At 30.8% G+C, this 16936-nt stretch overlaps 1 protein-coding gene across 4 annotated transcripts in view; it reads left to right on the top strand.

Moving 5' to 3' along the window:
- Positions 1-16936, top strand: part of LOC129001122 (sex peptide receptor-like) — a 141334-nt gene that overhangs the window by 39079 nt on the left and 85319 nt on the right. For all 4 annotated transcript variants that reach the window (XM_054428314.1, XM_054428315.1, XM_054428312.1 and 1 more), the window contains exon 3: positions 4906-4927. The gene's annotated coding sequence lies outside the window, so the exon portion shown is untranslated. The remainder of the gene's footprint in view (positions 1-4905; positions 4928-16936) is intronic.

The following is a 16936-nucleotide window of genomic DNA, read 5'->3' as shown; positions in this document are numbered from 1 at the left end:
TTTTTGGGTTTCACATTGAAAATTGCAAAGTGTACAATGCACGAAACATGCAGTAAACACTCAGTAGGCTACAAAATGATATTCGTGCTAAGCAAATTAGATTTTTCAATTATTATTACCTAAATATATATACCTAAGCAATATCAAATAATATACCACAATGTTTGACAGACCGTATGCACAACCATTATGGATGAATCAGCTACAATTACAGTTTATTTATTAATAGATGGACATTCAGTTTTAGGACCAGTTATCTTTCACAATAACTTGTAAATATAAGGAAAAAATTACGATTCCTTGTAAGATGTCTAAAATTGTAAAACCATTTAAAAACCTGTTGATAATTTAAGAAATAATCACAATCATACCCTCGAATATATTTAAATTTTTTTGTTATTTGTAATAGGAATGCTCTTAAGTACTACGTAATTTAAATTTGGTCTAATCACGAAATGTAATATTTTACAAGACTTGCGACACGTGTTATAACTCAAGTTTATTCACATGATTAGTTTTATCTCGCGTTGTCAGGCAGCTAACTCAGTTAGCGTGTGGAACTGAGGGTAACTTTTCGTGTGAAGGGTTTAAAGCTGGTACAGCTGCATGACAGCCTTTTACAGTGGAACATACAGTGATTACATAACATTTTCAGAGTAAGGTTTTATGTCTTTAGTACAGAATTGTTACTAAACACCTCAGTAGGAAAACTTTTTTCGTAGTGTAAGAATTGTATAAAGACGACATGCTAATGCTATGTTTGATCGATGCTAAAACTAGAGACACTAAGCATTGATAGGACCCTTAGACCAATTTTTGTACGTAGTAGTATTGGGTTAGGTTGTTAACGGTAATTATATTTCCGAAATACCATGGTTTTCATTATATTTTTTTTCTGATAATATTGTTATACTCCAGATATTTTTTATGTAAATTAAAATGTACGGTCACATTATCACAAACAACAAACACATCCAACTATTATATTATTATTATAATTATTATTATTGTAACAAATGATGACTATAATTTACCAACACCCTTTTTTAAGTGAACAAGTAGGTTAAGTGTCACCTACAGCCAAAGCGGAACACACGACAAAGTAAATTAAGTTATATTGTGTTGGTAATTACGGTGATCCTGGCAACCTCAACAAGGGTTTATATCATATGAAGTATAATATTATCCTATTTTAGTATACAGTATTCTCTCACCATATGTATGAATAAAGAATGAAGGCGTCAGATGCACATTACGTTGGGTAGCACGTTGGGTAGTCGGGGATAAATTCATCCGTTGAATTATTCAAATAATATTTACAACTCCTCTTAAGCTTTAAGAGTACTCTTCAGCACAGTCTGTTGGTCACCGAATAAAAATGCTATAAATGTAAAGTCATGCTTATTTTACAAAATTTACAATAAACATATGTCTACTGTAAGATTGGTAAACTGAAGCACACAAAGTATATTTTGGTTTTTAAAGTTTATACAACTCTATGAATAAAATAAATTTAGCTGAACACAGTAATAAAACTGTAATTAAATAAAATGTAGATTACCCTTTGATAAAATTATAAAGCCATATAACGCTTTATATAAAACCAATAATTTAATTTGCACTTAAAAGCATTTATCCTAAATTTTTTCTTCAAAATACAACAAAAAAGGTAGGAATTACCTTATGATTGTTTTTACATGTTGACAGAAATCAAATAATTAATTCGTTTGCTACACTATTATACAGGGTGATCAACTCAAGGAGGCCACCATTGGGATATCGGAAACGGTAAGAATTAGAGAAAACTTTAAATGGGGGACATTCCTTTATTTTTTGTGGCAGTTAAAATATGATTTTAGTTTTTCAAAATTCAGCCGCCATTTTCCAAAATGGCGGCCAACTTTGAAATTTCTAATGGAACACCCTGTATTTTATCATGTTTTCGGATAGAACGTGCAATTTAAAAACTTTTGTATACTTGATATTTTTTCGATAAACTCACTCGTTTAGGAGTTACAGCCTATGGAAAAATGACTTCCGGTGTACATTTTACATCATGTAGCTCCAAAAAAAGTAGGTTTATAGCGAAAATGCGAAGAGTAAATAAGTCAAATAAGTCTTAAAATTGCATCCACATTCCATTAAGACCATAAAATACACAGTTTTCCACTTTTCAAGTTTGCTGCCATTTTGGAAAATGGCCGCCATTTTTAAATAATAGAATTAATATTTTTAACGAATTTTATGGACTTTTTGGAATGTGGATGCAATTTTAAGACTTATTTGACTTATTTACTCTTCGCATTTTCGCTAAAACCTACTTTTTTGGAGCTACATGATGTAAAATTTACACCGGAAGTCATTTTTCCATAGGCTGTAACCGACCTAAACGAGTGGGTTTATCGAAAAAATGTCAAGAATAAAAAAGTTTTTAAATTGCACGTTCTATCCGAAAACATGATAAAATACAGGGTGTTCCATTAGAAATTTCAATGTTGGCCGCCATTTTGGAAAATGGCAGCTGAATTTTGAAAAACTAAAATCACATTTTTAACTGCCACAAAAAATAAAGGAATGTCCCCCATTTAAAGTTTTCTCTAATTCTTACCGTTTCCGATATCCCAATGGTGGCCTCCTTGAGTTGATCACCCTGTATACTCTATTACATATATAGTCATGTGACCATGGTGCTGAAGCTCAGATAAAAAAATATAAAACGAACGTTTCTCTTCAAGTGTTTACCGAACATTACCAATCGGGATGAATTCATTCCACATCCACGGGATGGAGAATTTCAATGATAAAAACGTATTTGATGTTTTTGGTACCTACTCATTCTTTTCTTTTGATGAACTTTATATTTGAAAGCTTAGAATATATAAGATTATCTAATAAATGACAGTTCTCACTCTTCTCCATCTCTCAATCAGTTTCTCCCTAAGTACAGTCGGAGGATATAAAAGTGTCCGAGTAGATGTTTTATCACACCGCGTGTCCCCGACTACTCGTTCTGCAGTTTATTGCCCGTTTTTGTTCAGTTCTGGTCACAATAGAAGACAAGAGCTGCAAATAAACCACAGCTGCAGCTAAAGTTCCGATAATTGTGCCTCACGAAACTCTATGGAAGTTTCATCACTACTAAGCTTCGTTATCAAAATTGAATGAAACGAAAATTGTTAAGTGTTTGAAAAATATGGTTACGATGGATGTTACTAGAGATGAAACTCTTTTTCAGATCATTATGGTTTCAAATTATTATCCTATTGATGTTACCATCAAACTAATTATTTAAGGATTTAATATGAATTTAATTATTTAAAAAAATATTTTGCCTAATCAAATCATCTTATTTAGGACTGACTAATAATGTTGTATTGCTACAAAAGTATTTGTATGTGTACACAGGTTGTGATATTGACAGCTCTCATGTTAAAAGACATTGGTATGAATCATTTGTAAAATTTTGTAAACGTACAGTTTGTTTATTTTCCAGATTTTTTATTGCAGCATTGTTAGTTAATGTTGGAAGGGTTATATTTTATATATTTTGTTGTTACATTTTACTTGCCTTAGCTGAAGCAGACGTACATTTATAATACAATGCTTTTTTGCACGGTAAAATGTTAACGTATTAAAATGTTAGATTTTTCATATTCTTATATCAGGAAGAGTTTCTCGAACTACCAAATAACGGAGACAAACCACATATCTTGAAGGGACGAGGATTGATAGTGGTTACGTCATCAATTTAGTGACGTCACTTTCGTTAGATGTATGGATTATAGATTACAAGGGTTCTGTAGTGATAAATATGGCTTGGGCCACAAATACTCATGTTTCAAATTTTTTATCCCACAACGTCGCCTTATACATTTTACATAGTAATAAGTTCTTTTAATTTTAATAAATGTAGTTTGTAAGGTAAAAAAATATAAAAATTAAATAAAAAAACTACAAGCAAATTGTGGAAATCAAGTCTTATTAAGAAGTCATTAATAAGATGATTTCAGCCAAATTTTAAATGGATTGTGGATGCGGTTTAATTTAAAACAAATTATATCTAAATGTTGGATATTTAACAATAATCTTTAATTGTTTATAATGAATAGTTCTAAATGTTAACTGTAATTTTGTATTTCAAACATGAAGTACTTAAAGCTCTTTTTACTGTGTTTTAGTAAAAGTAGTAAACTGAATGTGTTCAATGACAGAACTTCAAACCGATGAGTTTATTTTTCTTACTAAACATTTAAAATATATAGTTTGCAGTAGTATAATTAATACATCGTCCTTTGAATGGACCACGTCAATGCATTAGCGATTACAGAATATTCGATAGTACTCTTCATTCTCTACTGTCTGTAACAAGGGGGAGAGGGAGGTAAAGTAAAAGGTTACCTTATCAAGAAATCAAATCCTCGTCAGGTGGTTGCAAAGGTGAGTACGTGTAACATCTTCGGCATAATTTTGGATCAAAAGCTGAAAAAAATATTATTAAAAATTAATATATATTTTAGGAAGTAACGCCCCTTATATTTGTCAAAAAGTTATTTGACTTTTATGGATGAATTAAGATTTATAAATAATTGCGACTAATGTGGCATTATATATATATATATATATATATATATATATATATATACATTTTTATTTTACATTTTAGGCTGTGCAATAATGACACATATTCTAGGCGTGTTGATTCTCATTTTTATATAGGATAAATGAGGTGTGAAATAATCACATAAACTTTACTACGCGTGTGAAAATTAGAGTATGATAACCAGAATAATTTGTTATGGTTTCAAATGAACATCTTATTAGCCTAGAAACAATTAATAACTTACTAAAATTGTACATCTAAATTTTATTAGCGTCTTATAATTAATTTGTCTTTTTTTATTTCAGAGGCAGACAAATTACTGACAAGGTATGTACCTTAGGTTCTTAATACTATTAGATAGGCTATATGGAGAGTGATCATATCTTCAAAATGATTTTTCAAATCTTCATTTTCGTCGCTAACTGAAACGAAATAAAGTGGCTAGCTGTAAGGGCTTTTTGGTATCGTAGTTGCAATACAATTGAAAACAAATACTTAGAGCTCATGTCAATTAACGGTCAATTAACGGTTAGTTATAAATGTATTAAGAGTTATTAAGAGTTATGAATTAATTTGCATTTTCACCGGTAAATGGGGTTTTCTACAACACAATATTACAAGTTTTACATCCCAAAAACTAACTGGGTAGATATTTTTAATAAAAAAGCCAACACCTGGCATTCATTAGTATTAAACGACTATTGTCAGGCCCAATTAACGGCCATCGCAGTATTGAGAATTTAACCCTCCCGTTGGAATAAATTGTATGACATTACAGTACTATTTGATCGTATATATTTGAATTACAACTAGTCAAGTTTTAGTTAATGGACCATAGTTTTGTTTTATAGTCATTTATACAGTAACATATATTTTCAAAACGATATCATGATAAATTTACAGTTGATTAAAGTTAAAAATTCTGAAGCCCACAGGGTCACACTATAGAAAAATGTATTTTACAATACAAATATCTTTCTGAATATAATTATTCATTAACGTAGTTTAAAATCTTCAACCATCAATTTTAGTACTGTAAAACAAATGCTATGACAATTTTAAAATACGATCAAACGTGTTTTGAAAATATTCTCGCAAAAATAATATGTAACTGAAAGTTTCTGTTAATCTATAGAAAATTGAATTAATTCAGTTAACTACTAAGGTTAGAATGCGGTTTTCTATAAACCACTCCTTAAACAATTAGAAGTAAAGTGAAGAGTTCTACTGTTTGCTGCTTCATTTAATTAGGACGTATTTGGTCGAAACGTCCCAACTTGTGGTGAATAGTCCCGGAGGTCGTATTGTTTGTGCGAAAAACTTTATCGGACACTTAAGTTTTGTTTCTCATCTGAATCATGATGGTTATTTCACTAGCTACTGTTTTGGAACTGGTCTGACATTTCGTATCGTTAGTGTTTGTGATTCATTGTGTAATTCATGATATTATTCATACCACAGTTTCTTTGGATTTAATAAAATCTCTATTTTTGTAATCAGTTTTGTCTTTATATTTATGATTCACAATTCAGCCTCAGCTGACTTTTTCATATCAACTATCAATTAGGGGATACGACACTTAGGTGCGTATGTTAAACCAAATGAGTGAAGGATGAATGTAGAATATTGGGAGATGATCTGAGTAGCTTTGTTACTGATTAAGATCAGCTGTTTCATCAGTCAGGATTGTTATTACTTTCTCCCCCTATACCATAGTATATGGAGAAAGTATTGTTTTCGTCAAAATTTTCGAGTTTGAGTTTTGAGTGGATATATTCGTTTTGGGTGCCCCTGGACCCAAAAAAGTGGTTTTCGAAGTGATGTCTGTGTGTGTGTGTGTGTGTGTGTGTGTGTCTGTGTGTCTGTGTGTCTGGATGTGTACAGAGCTAGAGACTACACCTGTGGTCCGATTTCGATGAAATTTGGTATGTAGGTTCTAATCCATGGTATCTCCAGGCGTTTTTTTCATTTTTTTGAAATTTTGATTTTTAATGGGGATTTTCCCATAAAAACCCATAAAAAACCGGAAAAATCGGATTTTCTCAAAAATGGCCCGAAAGATTTTGATAAAAATGTAGTATGTTGTAGCCGTTTAAATTCTGAACAAAATGGTACAAATCCCATTTCTGTAAAAATTACGGTTCAAAAGTTATGGTAAATTATGTTATTTTCCCATAAAAATCCCATAAAATAACGAAAAATAGGATTTTAGACAAAAAAATCCGTTTTGATTTAACAGAGTATGTTATGATCCTTACAATTTTGATAGTTTTCCTCATTTCTTAGAAATTTTTATTTTTAATGGGTATTTTCCCATAAAACCCCATAAAATGACGGAAAAAAATGATTTCCCCAAAAATGGCCTGAACGATTTCGATACAAATTTAGTATGTTATAGTCCTTTATATTCTGAACAAAATGGTACAAATCCCATCTCTGTAAAAATTACGGTTCTAAAGTTATTGTAAATTATGTTATTTCCCCATAAGAACCCCATAAAATAACGGAAAATCATATTTTCCCAATACTGGCTCGAACGATTTTGATAAAAATTTAGTATGTTATAGTCCTTTAAATTCTGAAGAAAATCTTACAAATCCCATTTCCGTATATTTACTCTCACCGCTTACACATGATAAAGGTTGTTGACAAACTTATGGGAGAAAGTATGTGTCAGAATGCTGATACCGTTTATTTTTAAAACCCAATGATCAGAAACAACTGAGTCCAGTTTTGAACCACCAAAGGGCGACTGACTCTTTCTCAGGATCGAACCGGTGTTGATTTTCAGGTGAACACTACAACACCCAGCTAACCAGCAATAAATTAACGGTAGTCCTAACTAAGTAACAGTTGAATATAATTAGTAGTGTGTAGTAGTTAAGTCGCTAGTGCTACTGAAACATTTAAGCATATTACATTAAATTTAGTTTGACATACACTATTGTACATCGACTTAGCTTTCATTCTAAAAAAAGTTTTTCTTTTTCCATTGATTCATTTTGTTGAGTAACTACTATTACGTATAAGCTGAGTGTATTGTACAAATAAATCGTAATTTTGACCCTCTACTGTCATTAGTGGTACTGAAATAAACATTTGTTCTTAATTCACTGTTAGTCTTGAAGAACTTGGAAGGCTACTTACTAATAATATAAAACGAAAAATCAATCGTTTTCCTACTAAATGTGATATTTTTCTCTGTAATGTATTAAACAACCATTCACAATCCTTACACACATGTACGTGTACATCACGACTCTGTATCATGTGGCTCCGCAATACATATGAATAAAGTATGACGTCATTGGGATTCGCGTTATACACAATGGCCAGTGATATTTCTTCCTCTTCTTTTATTCATATCGCATTATTTCTTATGAGCCCCACAGACCTTGGGCTTGATATGCCTTTCAATCAAAGTCTTTTTTCAAATCATTATACCCACTAGATATCGACTGCATCCGACTGTAGTTTTAGCATTGATTACAGGATTATCCAAGTTTTTTTTAATATGAAAAAATGTTCATGTTTTTATAATTTTAATGTGAATAATGATGTGTAAATGTATACTTTTAAAGTTACATATGTTATAATTCGTAAATCAACATACCTTCAAGGCATAAAGGTTGTATTTGCGGTTTTACCTTTGTAATTGATTTATATCTACATTCTGGATCGTTTTCTTTTCAATTCAAGTCAATGAGAGTTTTATCTCTTGTCTATTGTTGAATAATTTATTGTGTAGCATAAAAAACACAACAATTCAAATCTATTAAACAACGTATTACGATAAATAAGTTTTCATTTATCGGATTGTTTGCTTTAATTTACTAATTTGCATGTATCATTAAGCCATTTTCCCCCTATAAGTAGTAAAACGAGCTAATATTCATCAATAATATCTAATAATATTACATGAAGAGAAGTTACATATTGAAACCAATCAAATTTCCATTGTTAACTAACTCCCCAGATATTCCAGTTTTCAGGATAAAAATTTCAGTTCTATTGGTACCAATAATCTACATATTTGATTGCTTATACCTCGATATAGTTTTGGCAGTAGTTTTTTGTAGACTCTTTGTTATTGAATACAATTTATAGGGTGATTAAACGCTTGAACTATTCATCCTCTGCAATATTTTTTACTTATTCTCCATTATTGAACGCTCTTAGTATAGCTGTAGCTATTTATTTATGGATTAATTAAAATTAAAAAAATGACATTTTTATTTGTTACCACTATTACCACTATTATTGTTACCACTATACTATTTATTGCCACAAAGTGTTTATACATTATTAACAGTTAAAACTTATTCATGAATCTTGGGTTCCGAATAGTTTATTTTAATAATTGAACACATTTATTGGTGAGATGCTCCTTTTCATTTTACAACCATATCTGGCATAAGCCTGCAATGAGAATTTATGAAAATATCCTTGTTTTATGACAGGTCGTACCATACCAACATTAAAAATTGGCAAACTTTTATGTTTATAACTAAAAACGGTTTCCCAGGGCAATTTTCTTTACTTAATTAATCCTACTTTTCATTACGAATAATATGTTATGCTTTACAATATTTTGACAACAAATGCTGTTTGTGTGCGCTTCTAAAACAATGTTACAGCCTGGGATACGGGTCCTAACCAATCTCCCCTTAAACAATTAGAAGTGAAGTCGAGTTTTACTACTTCCGGCCTTATTCAATTAGGGCGTATTTGGCCGAAATGTTCCGACTTTGAACGCTCCCAGGGGGGTAGTTTGGCTTTAAGACATCATTGATGGCAACGTTATTTTCAGCCAAACATTTATCACAAGTTTTAACTTGCTTCGCTAAAGTCAAATTAGTTTTGTGTATCTAAGAATATAGAAAATATAAAATAGGTACTACTGAGCTTAGTATTGTCTTAATAACACATCCATTTACTAAAAAGATACATAGTTCATTACTTACTTTTTAATAATATTATATATTTTTTTAATTTTATTCATCAGCTGGGTTCCAAATATCCCCTGCCAAAAATAACCCCCCCCCTCACAGCGTAACAAATTTAATCAATAATTCCTAAACTAAATATAAGAGAGAAAAAATTAATCCAAACTTAAAAGTCATAATTTTTTGCTTGTTGTTGATTTGTGTGCAAAATTATAATTCAAACTACACTGAGATAGAATAATAAAAACAAATAAATTTGTTTCATAACAACTAACCAATGCACGAATATGAACATTTCATGCAAAAAAGATTGGATAACCAAGTACCAAGTGCAACGCTTCCTAATTATATTTAACAAGGCTCGTCTTCATGTTCTACAGCAGCGCTCCTAGTGGTGGGGGAGGAGGGGGTGTAGATACAACGCTCAGTTTTATATTTTCCCTATTTCCTATATCAATGTCATATAAGACAACGGAAACATTAATAAAATTTCATTGGGCAATACATTTTTGATTATGAATTGGTATTGTCTCATTACATGTGTTTCACCGGTATTTCAGAATTGTTATGTCTTTCTATTACCACTCAGTTCAAAGTTTTTACACATAAGATAGATAAAAAATAGTAATTATTGTGGGAATCTCAACCCAACCCGATAGAAAAATTATTGTTACTTTTCGTTTATGCAAAATTAGGGAGAAATTATAAAATAAACTTTCAACAAAACGACTGAACGCATTAATATATATATTGTGCTATGTATTTAAACAACATGGCTGATTTAGCTGCGGGAGTACAATTTTCTAAAGAAATAAAACATATTCAATGTTTCCATTGTTTTAATTTTCATAAGAATTCTGTATCATTTTAGGAAGACAACCCGTATACTTTTAACAAGTACACTGCACTAGTTTTACTTAAAGCAGAAAATAACATTCATATGCTATTCAACTCATAGCCATGAGCGTTGTTGAGGTTTTTGTTTTTAATCTTTGTTTGTTCCGAATTAAAACACAGCTTCAAGCATAACCATATCATGGAGTAAATTATGTTTTACTGGAAAGTCATAGAAGAAAAACATTAACTTATAAGTTTCTCCTTACAAAGCCTGTAAAATACTGAGAACAGCTCAGGAATGCAATAAAAGTCATTCAGTGTTGCTGAAGAATGTGTTATATTTTAAGCTGCTGCTAGTGGTAGAATATAATGGACGATTGGCCTCTTAGTTCCTCTTAGTTTTTTAATGTAAAACTTTTAAAACTCTTTCTGTAGCAGGTAATAAAAGTTAAACTATAATGTCTAGCCGTAGAAAGTAACGATCACCCTGAAAACAAAAAAAAAGGTTTACGATACAGAATATTTTTATATTTGATACAAGCAAAGTTTCAGGGCGTATAAAAATTCAGCTGAAATCATTGATCTCTTAGGTTGTGTGTATGATGTAGGCCCTTAGCTAATTGTACAGTTTAAGCTAGTTAGGATAAGTTGTAGGTAAGCCAAATACACATATCTAAAACATTTCCTAGTCTAACAGAGATATGAAGGCAACTGCTACTTTTATAAATTTGTATTTTTAATTTAAACACGCGGCTCCGTTTCCCGAGTAAGTAGGCCTTGAAGTTTTCGGATAAGACATTATTAAGACTAGTGTTAATGCAACCGTTGATAATGGTAGTGGGTTGGACAAAAAAAAACATTAAAGCAACAAGAATCAACAACAAAACAAAACGACAAACATTACAGTTGTATATGATAACCAGTGAAGAAATTAATATAATTTCAAAAATATAGAAGCCATATACTACTCAAAGCAATGGATGCATCACATTTTTTAACCAACATGTGCTTAGACATGTTGAAAATTTGTTTGTGCTTGAGAAAGATTCAAAGATCTCAAATTGAAAATCACAAACTGTGTGCTCTTGGATTGCGAAGCATTGATCGTGTCTACATCAGCGTCCGCAATTTTATTGGATCAATTTTCTGTGGATAGAGTTTATTTGCATATTGATAAATGCTTTTTACTAGAACTTCCTATTTTTTCTCCTTAATAAATAATAAAACAAAAGTTCTATGACGCCATTTGAGCTATTAGCTTCTAAATAATATTCACTTTTTCGTCGAGAACAAGGTTAATTTATTTCGAAATACACTTCAGCAAATACATAACTACACACTTATGTTGGATAACATTATCGACATTTTTAGCAAGGAAAAGATAGAGATTCAAATTTAAAACGCGTTATAAAATATAGCAATTGTCATTATGATTATCAGAACATGCACGAAGGCGTTTTCGTACCAAGAAATGACGAAAACGCACGTGTAGGAAGACTAAACTACTTGATGAGGTTTGTATAATTACTGACTTTTCTCTTTAGCCTGGATCATGTATTGCAAGCCCTAAGATGGAATGCTTCGACAGGTTTTGAACCTTAACAAATTTACTGGATTACCTCAGGATCCAAACAACTACCTTCAGTTGTTTATGGAACATTATAACATCTCTTCTTCTTTTATCTATATTGGTTATCTCTGACGTACACATTTTGACACTGTTACTGTTAGATTTAGTTGTTAAAGGTTAATATTGGGTATTTTGCATTAATTTATAAAAATAAAAATAAAATATATAAAAATTAAAATTAAAAAGAGTAACAGTTGATATACAAACTGTTATGTCATTTTGTACATGGTCTGTTTAAGTGTAACATCGATTATATAATACCCTGATTGCCAGTAACGAGTAGGTGGGGGAGGAAAGGTAAAAGGTTACCTTATCAGGATATCAGAACCTCGTTAAGAAGGGAGAAAAGGTGAACACGGGTAGCGCTCTTGGTGCATTTTATTTTAAGCTCGGAATATTATCTCAGTAATGAAGTAATATTTTTTTAATAACTGCGTGCAATATAAAATGTGTGTCAAGTAGGCCTATGAACTATCTTAAACATATCGATTAGTGATGTGTTTAGTATGCATGATCATTATAGTATAGCATAAATGCTTCGTAATTTAAGATTATTGTTTCTTTTTCAGCACAAGTTGGCGTTTCTTGCGAACTCATAATGACTTTTCCTTCAGTTTAGGTTTTTACTTCAAAATGTACAGATTATAAAACATGGTATATGTTATAATACAGAAACTTAATAAGCCCCAAAATTCAAGATTAGCAGCAGAAGATCAGGTTTAATCAATTGTACGAAATAACAGTATGTTTTAATTTGCTGTGCAAGATAAACTATGTTGTTTTAAGCGGTTGCATTTTTTTCGAAACAAAATGCTTTCGGTATTCCTAAAGTATGAACATAATTAAGAAATACACTTACATTTTTTTATAAGGCATTAATAATAAGGCATTTATTCAGTCATTCAGCACATTACAAATTAGCAATAGACACCGTCACAATTTTTATTAGGTTAGAGAGGAATCAAGTCTAAGAATTGATACGATATTTTATCACGGTTAAAAACCTCCGATACTCGATTTTAAATCGTCTGGTCCAGCCCAGTTACTCTAATGACCAACTAGCCGCAGGATCCCAGAGTTGTTTATAACCGCTCAATACGACCAGAGCCGTCACCACTGTGTTTTCCCCATGACGTAATCGTTTCTAATTACTTATCCTTCGAAACAATAGTCAGTTTCGATACGAAATAATGATAGGATCCTTATTGAAAGTATTGATGCAATAAATCTTAACGTTTAATGTAGAATTAAATTAATTTCAAATTTTTTTTTATTCGAACGATGAATTTCGTGGTTTTCACTTAAAGATGCTTAATACTTTAATGAACAAAAAAGCGTGAAAATTTGAAATTCGTGTTTCTTGTGCTTAGAACACTTCGTTAACACAAAGGCTTTACTCCAAAGAGTATTCGGTTGAATCAAATTACATGTTTCATACAGAAAGCAACATATTTACCGATTGCAGCTGCATCAACATAGTTACAATACATACAAGAATGACTCATCTTTACCCAATCTACCAAACTCGCTCTGTACCGGACATGATAGCGCTAGCTTTTTATTTGTGCCTTTCGTTTTTATGTTTGTGTTGTGCGTGTTTTAACTGTGTTGACAAAGTTGCAGTCATTGGAAATGTTTCTTTCGCAATGAAAAACACTCCTGAATGGCTGAAGTGAGATCCTAACGAAATTTACTACAGTTATTTCAACAAAAACGGTAAAAATAGTTGAATCAGCTTGCATATTAAATATACGAATTTAAAAAATTAGGAGTGAAATATAAAAGCTTTGCTCGCTTCACTTGATAATTTATAAAAATCATATAAAATTTATGTTTGATTATAATATAAACTCGAATGCTTGATTTGCTGAACTTCTAAAACAATTTTATTTGTTTTCATATTAAAATGTTAAACCTGCTTATAAACTTTTTCATACAAGCTTAAAGAAATAACAATTTTATAAAATGAATCAGAAGGATACAAAAGTTACACGATTACAAATATTCACTGGTTTTTCTTTTTTTATTTCAAATTAAACTGCCAGCACTAAATTACATAATATAAAGAGAAAACTGTATTGACATAACTTAATGTCGGTTTCATAAACGCTGGCTTATAAGGGTAAGCACTGCGCAATAATACACCAAGCTTAATTGTAATTATAATTTGCCTTTGTACAATTATTTAAATGTTTTCCAATTATTCAAATGATAAACAGAGTTTTATAAAGTGAACAGAAATTCAACCTGTTACGTTTAAAATTATGTTTCTAAGCAATACTGACCTTGGGTTAAGTTAATTTATTGCTACCAATTACTCATACATTTGCCAGGACCAGTTAAAAAAAATCTGCATTTTTAATACGTGTATGAACCCTTTGTTTAAAATTACTCTTGATGTTGATGATACTAGCAATACAGTGATTACAGAATACACACAATTCACAGCCTGTGTGTATACCATAATTGTTTATATCAGTCAATCTGTAAACACTTAACGCTTTCCTGTTTGTTAAATCAATCATCATTGTAATCAACCATTCCTTTGTCTGGCTACTCAATAAGGGACTTGAATACAGACAGAGGCCCATCGACTTCAAAAAACCAACTAGGCTGAGGAATTGTTTCTAAAAAACCACGAAAAAAAATCAAAAGCTATAAAATTGTAATCATAAATGACTTTAAATCTTTATATGTTATCTGTAGTTCTTCAAAATTAAATAAAAAGTACGTATTAACCAACCTTATTTCCAAATAATATTCTTAAGATGAAAACAGCCAAGACTTATCCCCTAAAATAATCAAGAAATCGAACTTTTATTCGTGTAATTTGAAGTTAAAAACACTTTAAGTGTCTAGTATTTGTTCGATGGGTCTTTGTTTTTGTTCCAAAACGAAGAGTTCAATATAAAAAAAATATTCAATTTGAATTACTTTTATTTTAACTTTAAAAAGGAAAAACATATCAATATAGTATAAATAAACAATACACGCATTACCTCATTCCTATTTAAATTCGTATATCCATTTCACGTGAAAATATATTAAGGTGATATAAGTATTTTATGAATATACGTTTTCATAATAATCTTTCCTGCTTTCGTAAACTTGAAAAGTAAGAACAATGACATAGCTCTAAGTAGCCCGTAAGTAGGCTATTTATTGAAATAGCCTACTTACGGGCCACATCTCATTGCAAATATGAAAGCATTACGAGAAATGGCTCACATTACCTACCACAATGGGCCAAACTGAACATTTTCTTGAGAACGTTTATAACAATATATATTTTTCTCGTAGTATCATCGTTGCTCGTAAAACCTTGATCATTAACGACACAATTTGACGGTATAGTTTTACTTAACATGGAATGAACAAATAAAATAAGCTATATTCTGAAACAATATTAATTTATTTTTATTTATTTTTAAATTTTTAACAATGAAACTTCTTGATCATCAAGTGTACAAAAAACATGTTTAAAGTTTATGTTGATCCAAGAAAGATTAGCTTTTACCAGTTGTTGGCAAATGTTTACCTTGCGAAAGTTTTCAACCCCTTGGTTACAAGCTCGTCTCGAAGTAAGAAGCAACAAAACAGTGATGAACAAACTTAACGTACATAATATTTTCTCCCTACCTTTACAGCCTAGTACAATCCTTTTCTCTATTTACTTTGGGCCTACTTGATTACAGTTTTAATATCTGAATACATTTAATATGTTAATTCATGGCCATCATGACAGATTGTATTATTATGTGAGGAAAACTATCTAGAGTTCAATCAACCTTAATACCAAATACTTAAAAAGTAAGAATAAAACAAAAGAAAGTTCTAGCTTAAATGGATTATCAACTAAATACTGCGTGCTGCGAAGTAAATGTTTTATATTGAAGTAATAAATAGTTACGTTTTTACAATATCTTTTTATAAATGCACAATTGATATATTATACATTAAATCGACCGTTTAATTCTTTCAAGAGCTGTCATATCAATTATGTTTGCAATTGTAAATTTCAACAAAATAAGTTCTGTGAAGACGCGCATACATCACGTTACGAAACAACTGCTGCCTGCTCATGTGTTAGTTGGTCTTATACATATTCATAAATTATAATAGTTCAACGCTTGAAAAAAATAAAAGAAATGCCCATAGAGTATTAGGAGCGAAAGGAACCATGAATTTAAATATTAAAAATATATCTTTCATAATAAATAGTAAAGACCCCTATGTAATAGTTTTCTAAGTAAATATACATAGTTATCACTTTGGTTGTCAAGTAATCTTAGGAGGAAGTTTTATTTTATGATTTTCAAAACTTTGAGTGTCCCAAAAAAGGGGGCAGAATAAGTTTTTTATCTAAGCCCCCCTCAATGCTTAAAAAAAACATTAAAGAATGTTTGAAACCAGAGTTCGCTATCACTCTCCTCTATCCAAAATGGCAGCTCGTCAAATGTATTGAAGTCTAGGCCTACACATTAAAAAGATAAGAAAAGATCAATGTAATGGTAATATTGGCTACCATTTTGGATAGAGAAGAGATGGCGAACTCTGGTTTTCACCATTCTTTCAGTTTTTCTTACACTTCAAAATGAGGTGTGACTTGAAGGGGGCTTACATTGAAAAAAATAAGCTGCGTTTGACTAACGTTTGACGTGGTGCCATTTTGGATAGAGAAGAGATAGCGAACTCTGGTTTTCACTATTTTTTAAGTGTGTGTAGACACTTTAAAATAAGGCGCCATTAAAAGGGGGTTTACATTTAAAATTTTTAAATTGCCACAAAAATCCCCAATTTTTGGGAACATTCCAAATTTTCTAAATCATAAAATAAAACTTACTGCTTAGATTACATGACCAGGTTTCTTAATTTTGCAAGCTCAACTTTTTCTTTTTGTAACTACGCTATTTTTTAATGAAC

This window comes from Macrosteles quadrilineatus, unplaced genomic scaffold (assembly GCF_028750875.1).
Source record: "Macrosteles quadrilineatus isolate MER2022 unplaced genomic scaffold, UCM_ALF_1.0 Scaffold_8__2_contigs__length_117827958, whole genome shotgun sequence".
NCBI classification, from domain to species: Eukaryota; Metazoa; Arthropoda; class Insecta; order Hemiptera; family Cicadellidae; genus Macrosteles; species Macrosteles quadrilineatus.
Note: the sequence above shows the minus strand (reverse complement) of the source record. Positions and strands in the feature narration are given on the sequence as shown.